This window comes from Anas platyrhynchos, chromosome 8 (assembly GCF_047663525.1).
Source record: "Anas platyrhynchos isolate ZD024472 breed Pekin duck chromosome 8, IASCAAS_PekinDuck_T2T, whole genome shotgun sequence".
In the NCBI taxonomy this organism is placed as follows: domain Eukaryota; kingdom Metazoa; phylum Chordata; class Aves; order Anseriformes; family Anatidae; genus Anas; species Anas platyrhynchos.
Window position 1 is genome coordinate 30,047,420 of NC_092594.1, and position 18,992 is coordinate 30,066,411.

The 18,992-nt window shown below is 38.6% G+C and overlaps 1 protein-coding gene across 9 annotated transcripts in view; it reads left to right on the top strand.

Annotated features, from left to right (window-relative positions):
* MAST2 (microtubule associated serine/threonine kinase 2) overlaps positions 1–18,992 on the top strand; it is a 198,933-nt gene that overhangs the window by 62,326 nt on the left and 117,615 nt on the right. The window lies entirely within an intron of this gene.

Consider the following 18,992-nt stretch of genomic DNA (forward strand, 5'->3'; position numbering starts at 1 on the left):
ACCCTTGTATGTGGGCTGGTTTTTTTGGTGTTTGCTGAGTATTTTTATGAAGTTAATTGATTGGGCTCTTTTTTATTTTGTTAAAAGATAAAAAAGTGAATGCTTTGCGTGATCAAAAGACTGGCATAAATTTATTGTCTTGTATGAAACAAATGGTTTTTTTGGGGTCAGTTACTTCCCTGTCCCTTGCATGTGAAAACTGTAAATGCTCAAACAGCTCGAGATATGTTGTTGGTTCTAATAGAACTCTTGAGGGAGAAAAAAAAAAAAAATCCTGTTTAATGCTTGTGTAGCAAGCAGCTTTAGGAGCTGTATTACCCTGCATAAGTACAAGAAAAAAACTTCTCTAATTCTTGAAATGAATGGGGATTCTTTCCTAAATGTCAGCTATATCCCACATTCTCTGCCACTTTGTCTTGGATGCTTGTCAATTTCAAAAAAGGAAAAATAGAATGAAATCCTTTTATTAGCATAACAGTGATTGATAGTTGATGTTATGGCTAAAAATTGCTTTTAAACACAACATTTTGGAACAGTTTGGAAGAGTGCAGAGCAATACTGTAGGCTCTTATTTTCTCTTACAAATCTTCTTGTATCTACCCTTTCTCACTGTCTTTTAACCATGCAAACACATGAATTTGGACAAGATATTTTTTTGGTCAGTTTGAAATAATGTCCACTTTATTGGTGAATTTTATTCCTTCTCTCCCCTCCCCCCTTCTGAATCTTCTGTTTGGGATATGTGTTGTTGATTATTTGTCTCGTGCTAAACTGTTGTGTACTTCATAGCAGCCTGAAAACCACTTAGAAACAGAAAATGAGAAACGATGCAGACAATTTATAGAAGTATCCGTAAATGTATTTTAAGTTGAAGCAGAAGATTCTTCTTAATTCCTTGACTGGAGTAAAGATTTTCCAATTGGGGTAACTTAATGACTACTTGCAAAATGCAGGCAAGGCAGTTGAAGTAACTCAAAAATCATAAAAGATAGCTGAGGGAGCAATAATGCAGAGATAAACATTCACAAAATCAATATTCTTTTTTAAAGGTTTAAAATTTTAAATGAAATTCAGAGAAAATCTGTTTTAATGAAAAATGAGGTAATGAGTTAATAGAATAATGAGAGCATTGAAATGTAAAACCAAGAGCAGCTAGCAGCTAGTTTTAGGAAGAAAGCAGACCACCTAGCCACTCATTCTTAACCCTGAAAACATCAGCAAATTGCATTTTTATTAAACACAAGGAACAGAAATTAAAATAAACTCAAGCAAATCATTAGCAATATAGTGAACAAGACTTCTAGTATGTGTAGAGTTTAAAAATAAAAACAAACACGTATACGTCAGAACCTGTGTTCCAGTGTTGGCCAGGTGAGATGAGAGCTCTGATAAGTGATGGAAACTTTCAGCAGGCTGGGAGATGACTACTGGAAGCTGTGGGGCTGGCTCTAGGTACTGTAAGAACTCAGAAGGATGTGAAAGATGGGATTCTCACAGTGCCTTCAACTCTGAATCTTCATACTCAGTGTTAATTCTTCAGACACTGAAATGAGTTCAGTCTTGGTTCAGTGGTAGGTCAGTTGAGCGGTTTGAAATCCCAGCTAAGAAAGATATTTGTCAGAACCTGCTAGGCAGTTTTTGCCTTTATATACTGAGCAAAAATCAAAGCCAGTGAAGGCATGATGAAGAGAATTAAAAAGAATAGAAAACTCATTTAATTTATAATCATTTTATAAGTTTGTATGAGAGAAACACTTAAAGGGGTTGCTTTGGAAATGTGTTCCTTGTCTTTTAATTGTCCCACCAGAAAAGATCTAGTTAATAGTTTTGTTTCACACCTTACAATCCATGTTTGGGTCTTCAAAATGCTTCCAAAGACCATCTATTTGTAGTATCTCTTACTTACCTTCCAAAATAAATTATAAACTGAATGAATTGGTTTGAAATGCATATTATGGAAGAAAGGTTGCAATAAATGTTGAATCTGATCATATGGATATACTGTCTTTTGAACATTTCTGGAAGCAAATCTTATTTTGCTGCTCTAATACGTTTGAAGTCCAAATTAATCTTACACCTAGATTAGCATTACTGCGATGCGATAATGGATTAAGTACTGATCTTTTCTGCCCCTCTGTTTCATCAGCTGCTTTCTTCTGCAGGAGTGGTAATTGCTTTGGAATGGAAATCTTCAAATAGTATTTTACTTGATAAAGGTTTGTGCAATATCCATGCAGATACTCTTTTGAATTCAAAAGGATTTTTCTACTATTTATTTTGACACATGTTAAATAGTGTAAGAGAGATCAGAATGTGAATTATAATTCCTTAAAGAACTTGTGTAATAGCTATCTGAGTAGAAATATAAAATTGTAATACAGAGTTCAGCTCATGAAAATTTTAAACTAAAAATATGAGTCTCAAGTAAGCAATAGAACATTCATCATACTTAAAGCAGCTAATGCCACAGGATTGACTATAAACAAAGTAAAGCTATCACAAGGGGACAGTAGCCAGCATTAGCTCAGGATGAAAAGTACAAGCATTAATGCAAACATTAGAAGAAAAGTGCTAATATTACTAGTGTTAATAAAGTCTTTTGTTTTTAGTCCAGGTAAAAATTCATAGAGCCTGTTTTGGTCTGGAAGATTAGAGACATAGATACAAAGTTGACATAACCTGATACTAAAAGAACAGCCACATATTGTATAGATTCCCTTTGTCCTTGATGGTAGGCAACATGGATTTTTTTTATTCCAAAGTACACAGAATTGTAATTTTTAGGAGTAATATGAGATGATGATATATTAACAATACACCCAGCAATCAGTATTAGAAGACCTGAAATAATCCCTTCTCAGTTTATGGAGCTTGCATCTTCATGTCTGGAAGCTGATGAGGAGAGATCTGCCACTCTCCTTTTACTGCAGCTCTAATAGTGGAGATTAATCAACCGGTGTACTTCCAAGGTCCGTATCATAAAAGTGTAATGCAAAGTTTAATAACCAAGCCAAAATTAAATATTTTAATTAACATAGAGGTGCTAATTCTTTTTTTTTTTTTTTTTAATAATGAAAGCCTTTTTATTTAGAGATCCCAAAACCCTAAATAATCATTGATAGCTGGTGGAATCAGTCAGATGAAAAATCCTCTAGATTTCTAGATTTTCTGGAAGAAAATCCTGATCCATCCACAGTGATTTTTCCAACAGTTTGATTTCTAGTCCTAGATTAAAAAGACGTGGTGATCTACCTTCATCTATCCCAAATGACACATTTGTGGCTTAAGAAGTATTTCACCTGGACCTCAGCGTGTCAGCAGCAGGCGGATCCTCCTGTAGACTTCACTTGGTGAAAATTGGAGCTGATGCTCTTGCAACTTCTCTCTCATAAGATATCCTGTAGTGTATTAAGTGGAGTCAAAAGCCATAAAGGTTGTACTTGGCTAGAGAGGATTCACTGAAGATGAGCCACAGAACAAACAAAAAAGTGCCCCGACAGAAAATGGCAATGGCAGCCGTGTAATCAGATGATAAAGCGATCCTACCATGAGGACAAAAAAGAAAAAAACAATTAACCCTCCCCAGAGAATCAAACTAAACAGAAAACAAAAAATAAACAGGCTTAATGCAGAGAAACACAGGCATAAAGCAGCGGCCATGTTGCCTCTGAAAAAATCCTGTCCTTAAGCAGATTAGAAGAATTCCTTCTGTACTAAGCTTTAACAATTTGCTAAATATATTGTAGGCCAGTTTTGAATGCCTCCATAGATTGCATATCTGAAAATCGCATTCCAGAAACCTGTGGCTTTTAAATCTTTTGTTTTCAAGAAGTCAGCTGTAAAAGAAGGTATGTTTTAAACGATACAACAGTCTGTGCTGCATCAGTGCATTGGAACAAGATTTGCTCTTCTGGTTTCATTGAAGCTTGTATGTGTCCAAATTAAAGTGTGTGAACTTTGGATATATTCCTAGGAAATGGAATTTCTTTGTACTATGCATATTTATTCATAGAAATTGTGTGTGTGTTGTGTGTGTATACATGTGCATGAAATAAAGTATATGTTGTCCAATTTTATCATTTTGTCTCTTTAGGACCATAGGGAGTGTCGGTACTTCATAATCTGTAGCTATAGTTTCAGAAACGTGGTCAGCTGAAAATCAGAAACTTTTAATTTCAATTTCCAGCACATTTAAATGCGCCCATTTTATGAATCAGTTCTCGTGCCAGCATTGTCCTTTGTTCTCAGTAGCTTTCCTTCCATGGGAATTTTCATATGATTTTACTCAATGAATCCAAGAGACTGTCATCACTGCAGCCAAAGACTACTTTTGGAGGCTGCTAGCTGGAATGGGGGCTGCCAACATTTGGAAGTTGATTTCTTTTTGCTGTACTGGAGAAACTCTGGTGCTGGGCTATGGAAAGCACTGCCTGTGCTGTCACACTGCAGGCCTTCGAAGATCCCTTGTTCTTTTGTCTAGAAAGACAAATTATTTACTCTCTTCTAAAAAGTCATTCCTTAAATTCTGCGTTTGGAGCAGTGAAGATAGTTTTGTCCTGTTTTTTCTAGTTTCAGGCTCAATTATATATTACACAGCAAAATTAATTTTCAGAATAGTAGCAAGCTGTCTCAGCTACAAGCCTGGGATTTATCTTTGTGAATGGCATGACCAGAACCAGGCATGGCTGCTGCTGTGTTTCTGACTGAGCTAATGGCATTATGGTAATTTCCATATTATGCTCCATCCTGTCCTTGATGCTGCCTAACAGCTTGCTTGCATTTTTTCCAAGCTCCAGCTGTACGTTGTCTTCAGCGAACCGTTCACTGTTTCTCTCCCTTTCTTTCTGAAATTAGTGGTAGTTTGGCCTTATATAGGTGTATGAGTAGTTAGTTGTGTATATATTGGTGCTGGCATTGTGTTGACCACTCACCTAATACATTTCTCAAGTTGCTCTGGAAGTATAGAAAATCTATGTGTTTGCTCTTGTGCAGTATATGCTAATGTACAGTATGCTGGAATTAATGGAAAACATTAAAGTCTCCTCTCTAGCATTTTACTGTAATAAAATCAATTATTTACTTCTGATCTTCTGCATTTTTTAAAACTTGTTAGTGTGACATGTATCACATGCTTAAAACGTTACCCAGCTTTGTGTCTCTCACATGGGATGTGGTGAGCCTGTTCAGAGACACAGGAGTTGAAGTAGCAGAATTCTCTAATTTGTACAGGGAACAAGGGACAGCAAAAAGACTGGCTGGCACAGGGGAGAGAGAGAGTGGGAGTCAGCATTTTAAACAACACAAACAATACCCTTGCTTTTGGATATCTCACCTATTTCTAATTTGCTTTGAAAAAGCAGAATAGGTTAGGAGAGATTAAGATTAATCATAGAATCATTTAGGTTGGAAAAGACCTTCAAGAACACCAAGTCTAACCATCACCCTGACCTGCTGCATCACAGCCCCTTAGTGCTGTGTCCACACCTCTTAAATAACTCCAGGGATGGGCACTTCACTACTTCCCTGGGCAGCCTGTTCAAATGCTCAACCACCCTCTCCGCAAAAAAATTATTCCTAATATCCAATCTAAGCCTCCCCTGCTGCAACTTGAGGCCATTTCCTTTCATTCTGTCACTTGTCACCTAAAATGAGAAGCTTAATTAATAGTAGCTTCTCCTACCTAACACAGTTTAAGCACACGATATAAGTAAAAAGTCTAGTGGCCAAGTAGGAGGTTTCTAGCTATTAAAGAAAATTCAAAATATTTTGGATTATATACTCTAGAAGTAGGCCTTCCACGTGTGCGTGCAGTTCATGGAGCTTCCAGCACGCAGAGGTTTGCTCATTAAAGCTGAGAGTATCTGAGCTGGAGTGTTTTAAGGAGTAGAGAGATTTGTAGATGAGTCCTATAGGGACATTATAGGGTGCTCACATCTTAGCTGTGGTTGTGCTGCTGAAGAGGACGTGGATTTCAGAAAAAGAGGGCAGACCTGCTCAGAAGCATGGATCCAGTCTTTCAGACAAGAATTCTTGGAATTCAGAGGAGTCTTGCAGGAAACAATAATTTATTGTGCCCAAAACATTCTTTCTCTGCCATATCCTAATGAGGTGTGGGCCCAGGCTGTGTGGGCAACTAAAATCTTCCATTCTTACGATTTCACAGCTTCCCTAACTTTATTTAGTATTTCTTGATTGCTGTCACTGTCCTGCTCAAGGGGTTGTCAACAGTGCTAAGACTGCATTTTTACTATTACGCTCTGGCTTTACCAGCCACAGAGAATCAACGATACTTTGCTGCTGTAATCTCATCTTGATAAACGTGTACAGAGCCACTTCTCTGCCCATGCATCTTACTTCATCATTCCTGGAAAGTTCGTACTGACGGTGCTGTTTCCCATAAGTTGTCCTCCTTTGGGCAGGTGTCTGGGATGCCAGTTATGTTGAGGGTGGTTGTTTGATGCCAAGTGTAACTTGGTTTGTTTTTCAAGCTTCTACAATGAATGCGGAAGCACTTCTAGGTTCTGCCTTGCTCTGTTGCTCAGCATTGGCGTTACAACCAACCGGTATTGTAGGATTGTAGGCACTCTCACCTGCTGTGTCTGTGTCTTGCTCTTAATTAGTTTATTTTCCCTTTTTTGGAGTGCTTTTTTTTTTTTTTTTTTTTTTTTTCCCCTTCATCCCCTGCCCTTGCTTGCCTCCTGCATTCCTTAGGCTCCGGAGGCAGACTTACCTTGGTAGGGATACCTGAACCCATCAAGGCAAAATCATTACTTGCATGAAGAAAAACACTGATGGACATTTTCAGACAGTGCAATGAACTTGTTTTCCCACTTTCTCCATTGAAATTAAGGGCAGACATTGAAGTCCCTATATTGTTTTGAAATACTGTCTTCTTTTTGTGAGTCATTTGCTTTGTCAGTTTTATGTCCTGTTCATTATCTTTCTAAGACTGAACAGGCAGTGGAATTGCATATTTGAGTATATTTAATTATATTAAAATTAGAAAAAAAATGAAGTATTTAGACTGAAAAATGAAGCTTAGTACTCTTCAGTAGGTGTTTTACAACTGGATTCTCTATAGTTTGTTTTACACTGTAACTTCTGCTTCCTAGCATCAGAATACATCTGAAGGCTCTGTGTACATCTGCATTTGTCGTTAAACTTGAGTAGAAAGAGGCCTATAAATATTGGCTTATAATTACTGGGAAAATTAAAATAATATTTTATTAATCTCTAATGGAATATTTTATTAATCTATTACACCTATTGATTTTTAAATAAGTAGACGTAATGTCTATGGATTTTTTAAAGCAAGTTGTGCCATTATAATTTAAGCCGAGTAGGCATAAACGCTGGGTAGCTTCAGGAGAGGGGGGGGAGAGTGATTTGAGGTGCTTTACCTCCCACTGAAGTATCTGCCAACACCGCCCTTACCAAGCAGTGCGCTTTCACAGGAGCTCATCTACTAGCGAGACAGAGGACACACTACATCAGAAAAACAGCTTTTTTCTCTGAAGATATGTATTGTGTTCTTTCTCTGATACTTTTGCTCTGTGTGAGCTCTCTTGGTTTTTCTTTTAAATGTCAAGCTAATGTTTTAAATTGTTTTAAAGATGAATACTTCTATCAAAATAAATGATTGGCAGGAAAAAATGGTCTGATTCATTATTTGAGAAGATGGTGGAGAATTAATAAGATTTTTTTTGGTCAGATAAATGAGGAAAGACTCAGATATTGAGTCCAGAACACCACTTAACACATGTAAATCCGCAATAACACTGGAAGCTGCGCTAGGATTATTTTGGGCTTGTAAATTTAGAGGCAAATTAATGAGCTGAACTCAGGTGTGCTTTTGTAGGCAATGAGTGATTTTACAGGATCGCTTTTAATTCTTTTAGTAATCCTTTGTTCTGGCTGCTGAAGTTGCATTTCTCTTGTGAGACTTGGGTGAGTCACACAGCCTGCAGGTGTGTCGCGGCCAGGGTGGCTGAGAGCAAACATTAATATCTAAATACGGATTAAGGAGTTAAACGTTTAAACAAATAAGCTAAGAATTTTCTTGATGGAGAAAGTGTGTTATGCCAAACAGAGTATAGGTAGAAGGTGGCTATTGAAAAGTTAAATCTTGAGTCTTTCTTTGCAAGCTATTCAGGATATTTCTTCAGAGAGGGTCACTAAACTTACAGCTTTTTAGCTTTTTCCGTGTAGTGTGGTTCCTCTCAATCAAAAGTACAAAAAGTTGTATGAATGTTCTTATCTTGTTAATGGGGAGATAATGAAAATTAAGAGTTTAAAGATATATGACCTATACTCTTTGTACCAAACATCCTCTAACATACAAGTTAAGCAGCTCAGAAATGTAACTTCCACTCTGAGAAAAGCCATTGGATTGGGGCTGATGGTTAGCAGAATGGGATAGGCAAAAGAAAAACACAAGAAAATTGTTGAAAAACAGCTGCGAGAAAACTTATACAGATACACGTCTGTTTTTTTTTTTTGGTGTTTGCACCGCTTCGGTACCTCATTTTTTAGATGTTGTAGAAGTTGGCCTGTATTGTGGCGTACACTTGGCATGCTGCTTTTCTTTCCAGTGCATATCGCTTTTTGTAGGTTGTGTGAGGTGTGTACCAGAGAAGCATGGGCGTAGGCTCTGGTATTCCAGTGTTTCCACAGTACCTTAAAGACATTGAATTGAAAACAATGCATTAAAGACTTTTTGAAATAAAGCCATTGTGTGCTCGCTACCCAGAAGCTATTATCAGCTGAATGCTTTAAGCATCTATTGAATTGAACCCAGAAGTATGAACAGGGACATTGATGAGATCACCTATTGTATAATCTATCAGTTTCAGGCAAAATCCCATTCTCAATCCTGTTTGGAGAAAAGAACTGTTCAGTGACAATTTCTGATGATGTGCAAGTCTTGCAAATTTCCTACTTACCCACAGGTACAAACTGGAATATTCCTTAAATTCTGCCTTTGATGCCAATATCTGAATGAGCCAAAACCTTGCAATTTCATCCAAAAGGCTTGTAGGCTTAAAGATGAAGAGACCTGTATGCTTCATAGTGCAGAAGAGTAATGGCAGTACAGACCATCCAGAATACCTAAGACTCTTTTCCCGGTGATGAAGTCATTGTTTGTTTTAATTTGAAGTATTGTAAAGGACAGAAGACAGAAGTTTTAGGGATTGATTAATATCTTTTGTCTTCATTTATTTTCAAGAGAGTCCATATTTATAATTTAAATGCAACAGAGAGAAAATCCTAGCCAGAACATGTCCTCGTAATAGAATCAGCTGTTTCTGTCAGTCCATTACAGAGCCCACTAATCACCCATCAGAACTAAAAGTCATTAGGCACAGTCTGCAGTTTCTCAAATCTGTGCTTTGGGAGCGCGTGTCTGTATTTTACCAGTCCTGTAATTGGGGATGAATTTTCCTTTGCTCTGAAACAGATCTCTTGGCACTGAGTAGGTCTGAAATATCCAACTGTATTAAATGTAAAGTTGTTCAGAAACAAATTTATGAAAGATCACATGGGTTTTCATACAAAAAATCACCGAGATCCAAAAACCTGAATTCACGTGACATTGGCACAATTTGTGATATTCCTGAAGGACAGGCCTGGATGTGGTCATTTAAAAATACACTGAGGGAAGAGGTCAGCCAGAGCCTATGATTCCCAGCTCTGCTGGCTTTCATTTTGAAAGCAGTAGCTGTTGCTTTCCTGAGAAATGTTTTGCCCCCTCTAAGCCTGAGGATTGTCTTGCCTACACCAGTACAAACCTTTCACCACGCTCAGTTTGATCCGTGAATTAATCTTGGGTTTGGCCTAGCTCTACTTTGCAGGTTTGCATTTTATCTTTCACCTTCAGAGTCTTGTCACATATGAACATGACAGGGAGTGTTGTTCCCTTGAAATTAAGGTAGTTTAAGATTGTCATTTAAAATTAGGATAAAGTTGGTGGTTGTTACAGTTATTTACCTGATCAAAATTAAGAGGAGTATTTAATTGCCATTAAAAAAATCTTTATGGTAATTTTTGTTTTGAAGCAAATAAAACGTCTGTTTAAAAGTATGTGTGAAAGCAGATAGGAGAGCCTGTTTCACTTTAATGAGTGTTTTTCACTGAAAATATTGTTTTCCAGAATGAATTGTAAGAAGGTCGTTGTGGCAATGCTTTGTGTTGTTAACTCTGAAATGAGTCACGCTAAGCATACAACCACCTCATATTTCCAGGGGGTTAATCTCTTCCCGTATACATAATCCAAATACAAAACTTCTGTGGCTATTTGTTTTGCTGTAAATATTATCTGGGAATGAAGCAATAGAGCCCTTTCTTTCATCGCTCCTGTGAAGGATTTACGTTTCAGATTGGCTGCAATTTGAAGCCCAGTGGACATGAGCAGTATTGTGCCTTTCACTAAGGAGGGCAAAAAGAGAAGTTAGACTTCTTTTGGCTTCTTAAAGACATAAATACTTGCAGGCACCTGCCTATTCCAAATTTTCCTATGGTGCCCAGTACATGGGTTTCTTCATAAAGCTGATGATTGTCTGTAACCGGTCCTTTGCAAAAACCATCAAAAGTCCTTTTGCCTGTCTCTCCTTCCCAGCTTCTGTTGAGAAGCAGTGATTTGAGAGGAGTAAGCTGAAGTGCCTCGTGCAGACTAGCTAAGCAATGAAAAATTACATCTGCTTGTTCTGTAAATAATGTCCATTCAGAGCAGATGTAATTAACTACTAAACTTAATGGATGCCTCGTGAGGTTACAGATGCTATCAGTCATACACTGGATGAAGGCAAGGGAGCTTTATATGCTTGGAATTCCTTTTAGGGCTGATTACTAAATATCTTTAAAATTGATTGCTTATGCTTCCAATTTCTGAGAGTGTTTTCACATGATCTATATGGAACAGACTTGGTGCAGCTTTAGGGCAGGATGGGAGACGCCTCCATTGTTGAGGCTTTTTGGGGAATGAAGTTTCTCTTCCCTAGAGGGACTTTTTCCTAGAGGTTTGCCATTAAGAAACTTGCTCTTATTTCAAGGGCTGCTAAGCTGGGGTCCAATACAGATTTCATTTTTGTCTAAACTAGTTGAGAAATATGCTGTTGTAAAGATAAATTCCTGGTGATGTGTCAGAAGTCTTAGCTTAACTTGACAAAGCAAATGGAGACGTGCAGAACGCCTCTCAAGAAAAAAGAACTAACTTCATTTCTGCCTGTCTGCTTCCCAAATACTCTGTGACTGGGGAGTCAGCGAGAAACCCGACAGAATAAACAGGGCTCATGACTGTTATGAGATGCCTGATGATAACGTTGGTATGGAGCTGACAATGTGCCTTTTCTTTCCAGCTACTGTCAGAGATTCTCTCAACCTACGTATTTCAATATAATTTTCTTTGTAACCTTTGGTCTTTGTTCACTGCACATATTATTACCAGTGCACTGAATTGATATGCGCTGGTGAGTAGGTCCGGTTTTCAGATGAGATGCCCATTGTTTTATACAACTTTTATGGAGGGTAAACCTTCAACTCACCAAAATTATGCTGGGCTTGAGTATACTGAGTTGTAAAATCAACAAAAGATGCTTAAGGATTTTAAGTAAAGTTAGTGGTCAGTAGCCTTGATGTCAGCTGTTGGTTCTTTTAGAAGCAACCTTTTAAGGAGTAGATGTGTGTATAGTAGAAATGACAATTGACTTAATCATGGATTAATATTAGTACGAGCCAACAAGAGAGAGAATAAAAGTGGATTTGTTTATTTGTAATGCTCTTGGCATTTTTAGCAGCTGTGGCTGTTTCCTTGTGATCATTGCATGCCCAGTCTTGAAGGAATTTTTGATGCAAGTCAAGACAGAGTAATTTAAAGAGCAGTTTCTAACAATAGCGTTACAACTGCAGTCCTGTATGCCTCTGAGATGTCACTCTTCTTTTCTGCATTTTCCAAAATTTTGTAGAGTATGACATTTTGACTTAAATATCTGGAACTGGTGCAGTCTGGCAAATAGAAAGAGGATTTTGAACAGTTGCTCCCCTTGTTTTGGTCATCTGTTCAGTGCTGGGCAGCCTGTTCCACGCACCGGGTAGATCAGTAATCTGCTCCGTGGCCTTGGAAAAGTAGAATTAAGAAATGAGGAAGATTAATGAGCTGTCGGAGCTGTGTGCTTTATTCCCTCTCAATATTGCCTCTCCCTTAGGCTAATTTGTACAAAAATAAAATGTATATAACAAACCATTTGTGAAATACATTATTTCTCAGGTTTTAAAGTATAACCTGCCTTTTATTTACATGGGACTACCTTGTGTCTCACCTTTGCTGTAGTTCATCCATACATTTTGGGTGGCTTGTTTATTTCAAGGATTAAGTTACCGTCGTGGTTTTCCGAAGCTATTGTTGAGATTTATGTATTGACTGTTGTGACAGCAAACACGCCTTCTACTCTGCTGTTATTCTATGCTTCTGCATCATCTACAATTCTTTGGGCTACAAAATATACATCTTTAAATTTACTTTTTGATGCAAATGAAGTTACTCTTAAAAACAGCATCTTTTATATGCTACATATTATTTTAAAGTAACTTTGACAAAAGTAGTTGAAGAGAGTTGCTGTTATAGCAGCTTTTTGTTGATGTTTTTTTTTTAGCCTTGAGGAAAACAATGAAGTTGATAGTAAATTAGTTTGCTGACATTTTAGGGCTGAACGGCTGAGTTACTGTACCCACTCTTCTTAATTTGACCAGGGTTCTCAGGTGTCTTTGATTTTCAGAAACCATTCACTGTTTAACCTCAGCTAAAAAGCTTGGGATCAAATATGAAACTGCCTATTTTCTTTAGAGTGGAAAGAAAGGCTGCTGCTTTATTGATAGCATGAAATTAGACTGACCCCGTGCTCTTAGTCCCAAATAAGAGATAGGAATGAATCCTGCGGAGGAAATGAGACTTGGAGAATTGCAAGTCATTCATTGTTCTGCTTAGCGAGTGATGTGTACCACCCTGTCCTTGGCTGAAAACGCCTACTCTGCACATTATCAGGAGCTCAGCTGTGGCAGCTGCCCTGTTCCTGGGGCTGGGCAGCTCACCCACTTGGGAATGTGGTTTGCATGCATCATTTTTATTGTCATCTGCCTATCCAGGCCATGATGTGCGGTTTCAGATGCGTTTGTTGCCATGAGTGGGTTCAGTCAGGCCTGTGGTGTACTGTGCGATGTTATATTTTGGGCTTCAAAACATGATGTAATGTACATAAGATGGAGTAGACACTCCAGCTCACTTAAATAACTATTTATATACATATACACACACCCGCACAGGGGAGGAGGGGAGACACTGAAAATATTCTGAGAAAAGTGTGAATTCTTGTCTGTTTTGAGATGTATTCTGTAATTATTCTAGGTCAAGTAACCAATAGTCTTAATCTTATGAAAAGCCCTGAGGTTAAGTGATCTGAAAGGTTAGTGGGCAACTTTTGGAGCCATATATTCTCGAGAGGTTAATGCACAGATGTGACCTGGACCCTTAGCTCTACCTACAAAGGAAGAACTTTGTGTTACCCAGGCAGGGGGGCTCATGGGGACGACGAAATAATTTACTGTATTTGAGAATTTTGCTTAATGTTTAAAGGGGCTTTTATCTTTATTTTCCTCTGCACTAAGTATAATTTGAAATAAACCCAATGGCTTTTTTTGCTGCCTAGCAAGGGAGTTTTACCTGAAGAGAGGAAAAGGCCAGAAGATGCCACAAACATTAAATGCATCATTGGCTGATTCTTGACCCGTTGGTCTGAAGACTGATATAAAGTGTTTATTTAGAGAAATGGGGTGTCATCTGTCAGCCACACAGCTGTGTGTGTTTTTTTCCCCCCACAGTTGTTTTTATGTGTTAATGTACTTTGTAAATGATATTTCTACTGACAGATAACTTCTGTTGAGGTAGGGAACTAATCCAAAGAATATGTTTTGTTTCCTTTGAATTTGTAGGGTATTTTAAAATAGCCCTGGGTGAACAGGTATACCAGTAACTGTTCTAGTGCCGTGCACATTGTCCTGAAGGATCTGGCGTCTGTGGACATGAAGGTGAGATTTCTTAGGAAAGGGCCGTTCCAGGTGGTTTGACTAGTACTGGGAATATGGGAAGATGTGTACCACCAGCTTGGCAGTTCAGGATTCGTGCAATTCCAGGTATAAATTCTGTACTGGGTTGAAAAGAATCTGGGAATTAAACTCAGTGCCCTCCCTATATTTTGAATGATAGTAGAAAGTGTTTGGGTATTCATTTTCTGTATTTTAAATATCTGTAGTTAAGCAGATGATTTAACAACATGTTTCTGAATTTAGTTTCTAAAAGACAATATATGATAGAAACTAATATCTGCAGTGTATTTCATAGGTTGATCTGATGTTCAATACAGATATGGTTTTAGCGTTACTGTTTGAAATTCTTTGCTGATGAGTTTGGCAAACAATTTTAGATGTAATCATTACATGAGAGAGAAACTGAGAAATACTGGTTTCAATAACCATTTACAATGATATGGTAAAAGGAAGGAAATTATTTTTCTTGACAGATTCTGATAGGAGAAAGAGAAGCTTAGCGTGGGGTGGTTTATTTTTAATCACCATGAAAAATTCTTTCCTGCTAATCTGATGGATGGATTACAGTTTGTCCTTGCCTGGCCAGGTTGTATTTTCCATCAGAACTGGAGATTCTAACCCTCATTATATCATTTCTGTAATGCAAATGGTTATGTATAGAAAGAGATTTAATTAATCCCCTGCTGGTTGGTAGATACCCTAAAGCAAACATAGTCAGCAAAGGAAAAAAAAAAATTAAAACATGAGTGCATGGTACTAGGTCAATGAGTGTCAGTGGAATTTCATCATCTGTGAAATATTAACTTATTAACTGAAATGTATTTACTGTTATAGCTGTAAAAATATTTGCCTATTGTCCCAACTGGTATGATAGTGAGCTACCAGGCAAGAAAGCCAAGGTCAAAGGGAATCTCAGGAATCATGCTGTCTGCTCTGGCAAAAATACGGAACATCCTGAAGGTAGTGGTGGGCCTCGCTGTAATTTGAAAGGACTACATTTAAGCTGCCATCAGTGCAGGCTCCAGCATCCAACTTTGCCTGTGGGTCTGTGCCATATGTGCAGTTACATATTCAAGGACAAATTACAAGATTGAGAGAAAGTGACAATTTTGAATGATGGGCTCCTGTTTTCTTCACGCTTTTATAACATATCTGTTTAAAAGATATGGGTTGTCTCGTAGGTCAATGAACAAATAGATTTCCAGACTTTAGTTCCATTTACATGGTGCATATAAATGTATGCAAAAAGCCAGCACTCGTTCTGTTCTGTGAAACAATTTTGTTTTAAAACAGTTTCTGTATACAAGAGGTCACTATAGAATACATTTTCGGATGTATACACTAAACTATATATTATGTAACCAAAAAACCCCTCTTAAAATGGCGAATATATTTTCTGTTTTAGCTTCAGGCTTGCTGCCTGAAAAATAACAGTGCCAATGAGGATCTAATTCATTTATTGTGAAACCTGAACTGCAGTGTGTTACAGCCTCTAACAGATTTTATATCTACATTATTTGAGATGGTAAGATAGGAGGAAACAAATATAAGGAACTCTTTTGAAGGAGGGTATCAGACCCAGCTTTTGATAATTCTGTGATGCCTTATTTCTTTCCCAAGATTCATTTTTAACTAGGTGTTGGAAAATCTTCTGCTTCTTTTGTCATGTAGAGATCAGGTTTCATGTTTAATAACTGTGCCTTGAAATACGGAACTGATGCAAAGATTAACTTGGAACAGCCTGTTGTTGTCGTTTGGGCACTGCAAGATTTAATATGCTTCTTATTTTTTAGTGACGTAGGATCTGTGAAAGTGGTTATTTGTTCCCACTTCCAAAACTTCCTTGTGAATAAAGTGGAACAATGTTTTAAAATATTCCTACGCTATATATCACTGCGTGTAAGTCAAATGTAAGAAGTGAGGCTCTACTTAGAGGGTTGTTTTGTTAACCTACAGGGCAGGTGGCAAGGAGGCAGGCTGGAGTAATATTGGTGATGTGTACAGGGGCAGGCAGATGAAGTGCTGAGGGAAGCTGGTGTGCTGGTGGAAAAGGCCAGCCGAAATCCCCAATGTTCATGTGTCATTCTCACTGGAAGGGTGCTCCAGTATGGAAATGCCTTTAGGATTAAATAGCATGTTTACTTAAGGGGTTACATCTGCACCTTGTAAATAGTTTTTTGGACCAAGCGATCACAGCTCAGCTCTCTTTTATTGGTTATCTTACGTCTTTAAATAGGATTTATTTTTAAAGGATGTAGGGACATGTAATGCCAGACTCCTCTGTGGAGTGGGTGGAAGCCAGTCAAATCACACCTCCTCCCTAATCATTTAGTATCTAAAACAGTTAGTCTGTATTATAAAACTGCTTCTGAGCAGAATTTTGCTTTTATAGGGTAGTTGTGAAATGCGGTTGGACTTTTATATTTTGCGTAATTATTTAATCAGCGTTTTTGTAGAGCTACTTCACATATTTGCAATTACCCCATCATTTTTAGATTTCAACTCAATTGGTCCCATTGCATGCATTAAACTGTTAAGCCATCTCAAGATCCAGCTGAGTCTCCCCCATGTGAACAAGTCCTCATCCGTGGTATGCATTTTCATTGTCCACTCCTTCCTTGGAGATCTGTGATGCCCTCCTGAGAGGCAGCAGCCCCTAGGAAGCATCCTGAACCAGGGCATCAGTTCTGACTGCAGTCTGCTTCCTCCTTGTTGCCACCTCCAGGCATTGTCTGTCATCTTTGCTGAGAGGTGACTTTTGTAGACACCAACTCACTGGTGATTCAGGAGGAGCAAAGCTGTTAATTCTGGTGCTCACTATCATGCAATTTCCAGCTCTGATGCTTTGGCCTCAGTTCCACCATTTCACAATTTAATTCAGAGGATTATAAGCGGTGTTGCTACCAGATCTGCTTTGGAGAAGCAAAAGGAGGTGAAGAGCTGGGAGGGTGCAGGCTTGGTGGTTCTCCAGAGGGAAGGGAAAGTGCTGGGGCAGTGGGCACAGCTTGGTGCATGACTGGCAGGGCTTTTGAAGGGGATTTTAAGACTAATGTGAGATGAGGCATAGTGGAACAACAGGTATAAAAATTGATTGCTTTGATTGTGCTGTTTGTTGTCTAGAGCACAGAGGTATTAAATTTGAACTACTGCCTATTGATCCCACAGCTGCACTGTATTTGTCAAGGTGGGGGTATGGAGTGAAAACGATTGCTACATGGATAGAATAATAGTTCACCCGCATTGAGATGTCATCTGGTGGTACTTTTTCTTCTTTATTTGGAAACTCAGTTGATCACAGATTTCAAAAAGATGATTTCATGACCATAGCCCAAATCCTTCTTTTAACCTTGTATATATTTATTCCAGAAACAGCTATAATAGAGGGAGTATTAAAGCTTTTATCATGCGAGTAAAACAAATGTGCAGTAGAGGAAAGAAAAGGCTCGTCCACTCCTATTACTGGATGAGGATTCCTGTGGTATTTTGTCTATATGTCAGAGTCCCAATTACTGGAGCCTCGCTGCTACAAAGGAGTGTTATCTCTTTCAGCCCTCATGACCAGAGCACAGCTTGTAAACATGAACCTAAAGGCTCAAAAATTAGAAGGCAGATACAGAGACTTAAAGGTCGCCGTTTTCCTTTTTCAGCCAGTACCGTGAAATTTCAGAGCTGAGTGCGTCCAGTTGGAGAATTTCTGGGGCAGGTTGTTTGGGAAGAAATGGAAGCACAGCATTTGGCTCTAAGAGGCACGCCCTGCTAGGCACCTTTGTTCTGCTAGGTCTTCTTTAAAGGGGATAAATGAAAAACATCTGCCCACATGGTGCAGGAGAGATAATACATATATATGCATGTCTATTGTACGTAAACATAGCATAGTGTAAGGCACATAATAATGATATGGATTTCTCCATTTGCAGTGGCAGGGAGCAGTCATCGCCATGTAGACTTCACAGTTGGAAACTTTAATTCTTTCGAACAAATGAGAGTGGAAGCAGTACCTTTCAGAATATAAAACATACAACCTGTTATCGATGCTAATGATTTATTATCTTACATACTTGAAATGTTTTGATTAGATCTTGACAAGTTTGTCTGATGACAGGAATTTATTTCTTGATGCTGTAAGCTGTCAGGCTTGTGATAATTCACACATGAAATTTGCTCGGTGCTGTTAAGCTGCAACGAAATCTCCAACTTTAGAGAACTCATACTGGAAAATAAGAGGAGCAGGTTTTTGGACTTTTTTTTTTTTTTTTTTTTTTTTTTTTAGTTCTAGTAGCTGCGAATTTTTGGTACCTTTGAAAAACTTGAACTGGTGTCCCGTATATGACTTAGCAAAGCAGTACTGATGGTTTGTCAGTAGCCTTATTAATCATTTAAATCTACATCAACGCCGTATCTAAACATGGAGAAGTGGTTACCAGATTTTATGGATTTTTTTTTTCCATTCACTGTCTTCAATATTCAGTCGAAAAAAATTAGTTGTTTTTTTTTTCCTTTGGGGGAAGAAAAATACATCACTTAGGTCAGCACTCTGGAAGCCAGGAACTGAACTTGGCCACATACTTGTCATTTTGGTGCGAAAAGCTGAAATTCAGCAGCCCCAGAACCTGCCAGGGGCCGCTTCTAAGGCCTCATTCAGGTGTCCTGCCCCCTGCCCACCGCTGGCACGGCACAGGCACAGCCTGCACTGGCTTTCCGAGGGGACTGACAAGGAAAGGGACTGATTTTCTCCACGCCCCGGGTTTGGCTGAGGGAGGGCTCCGGGACCCCGCCGCGCTCCCGCTGCCCCCTGCCGCCCGCGGCCGCCTGCTGCCACCTGGTGGCGCCGGGCCGCGGGCTGCTGCGGGCTGCTGGCTGCCAGGGCTTGCTGCTGCCTTACACAGAATCACAGCACA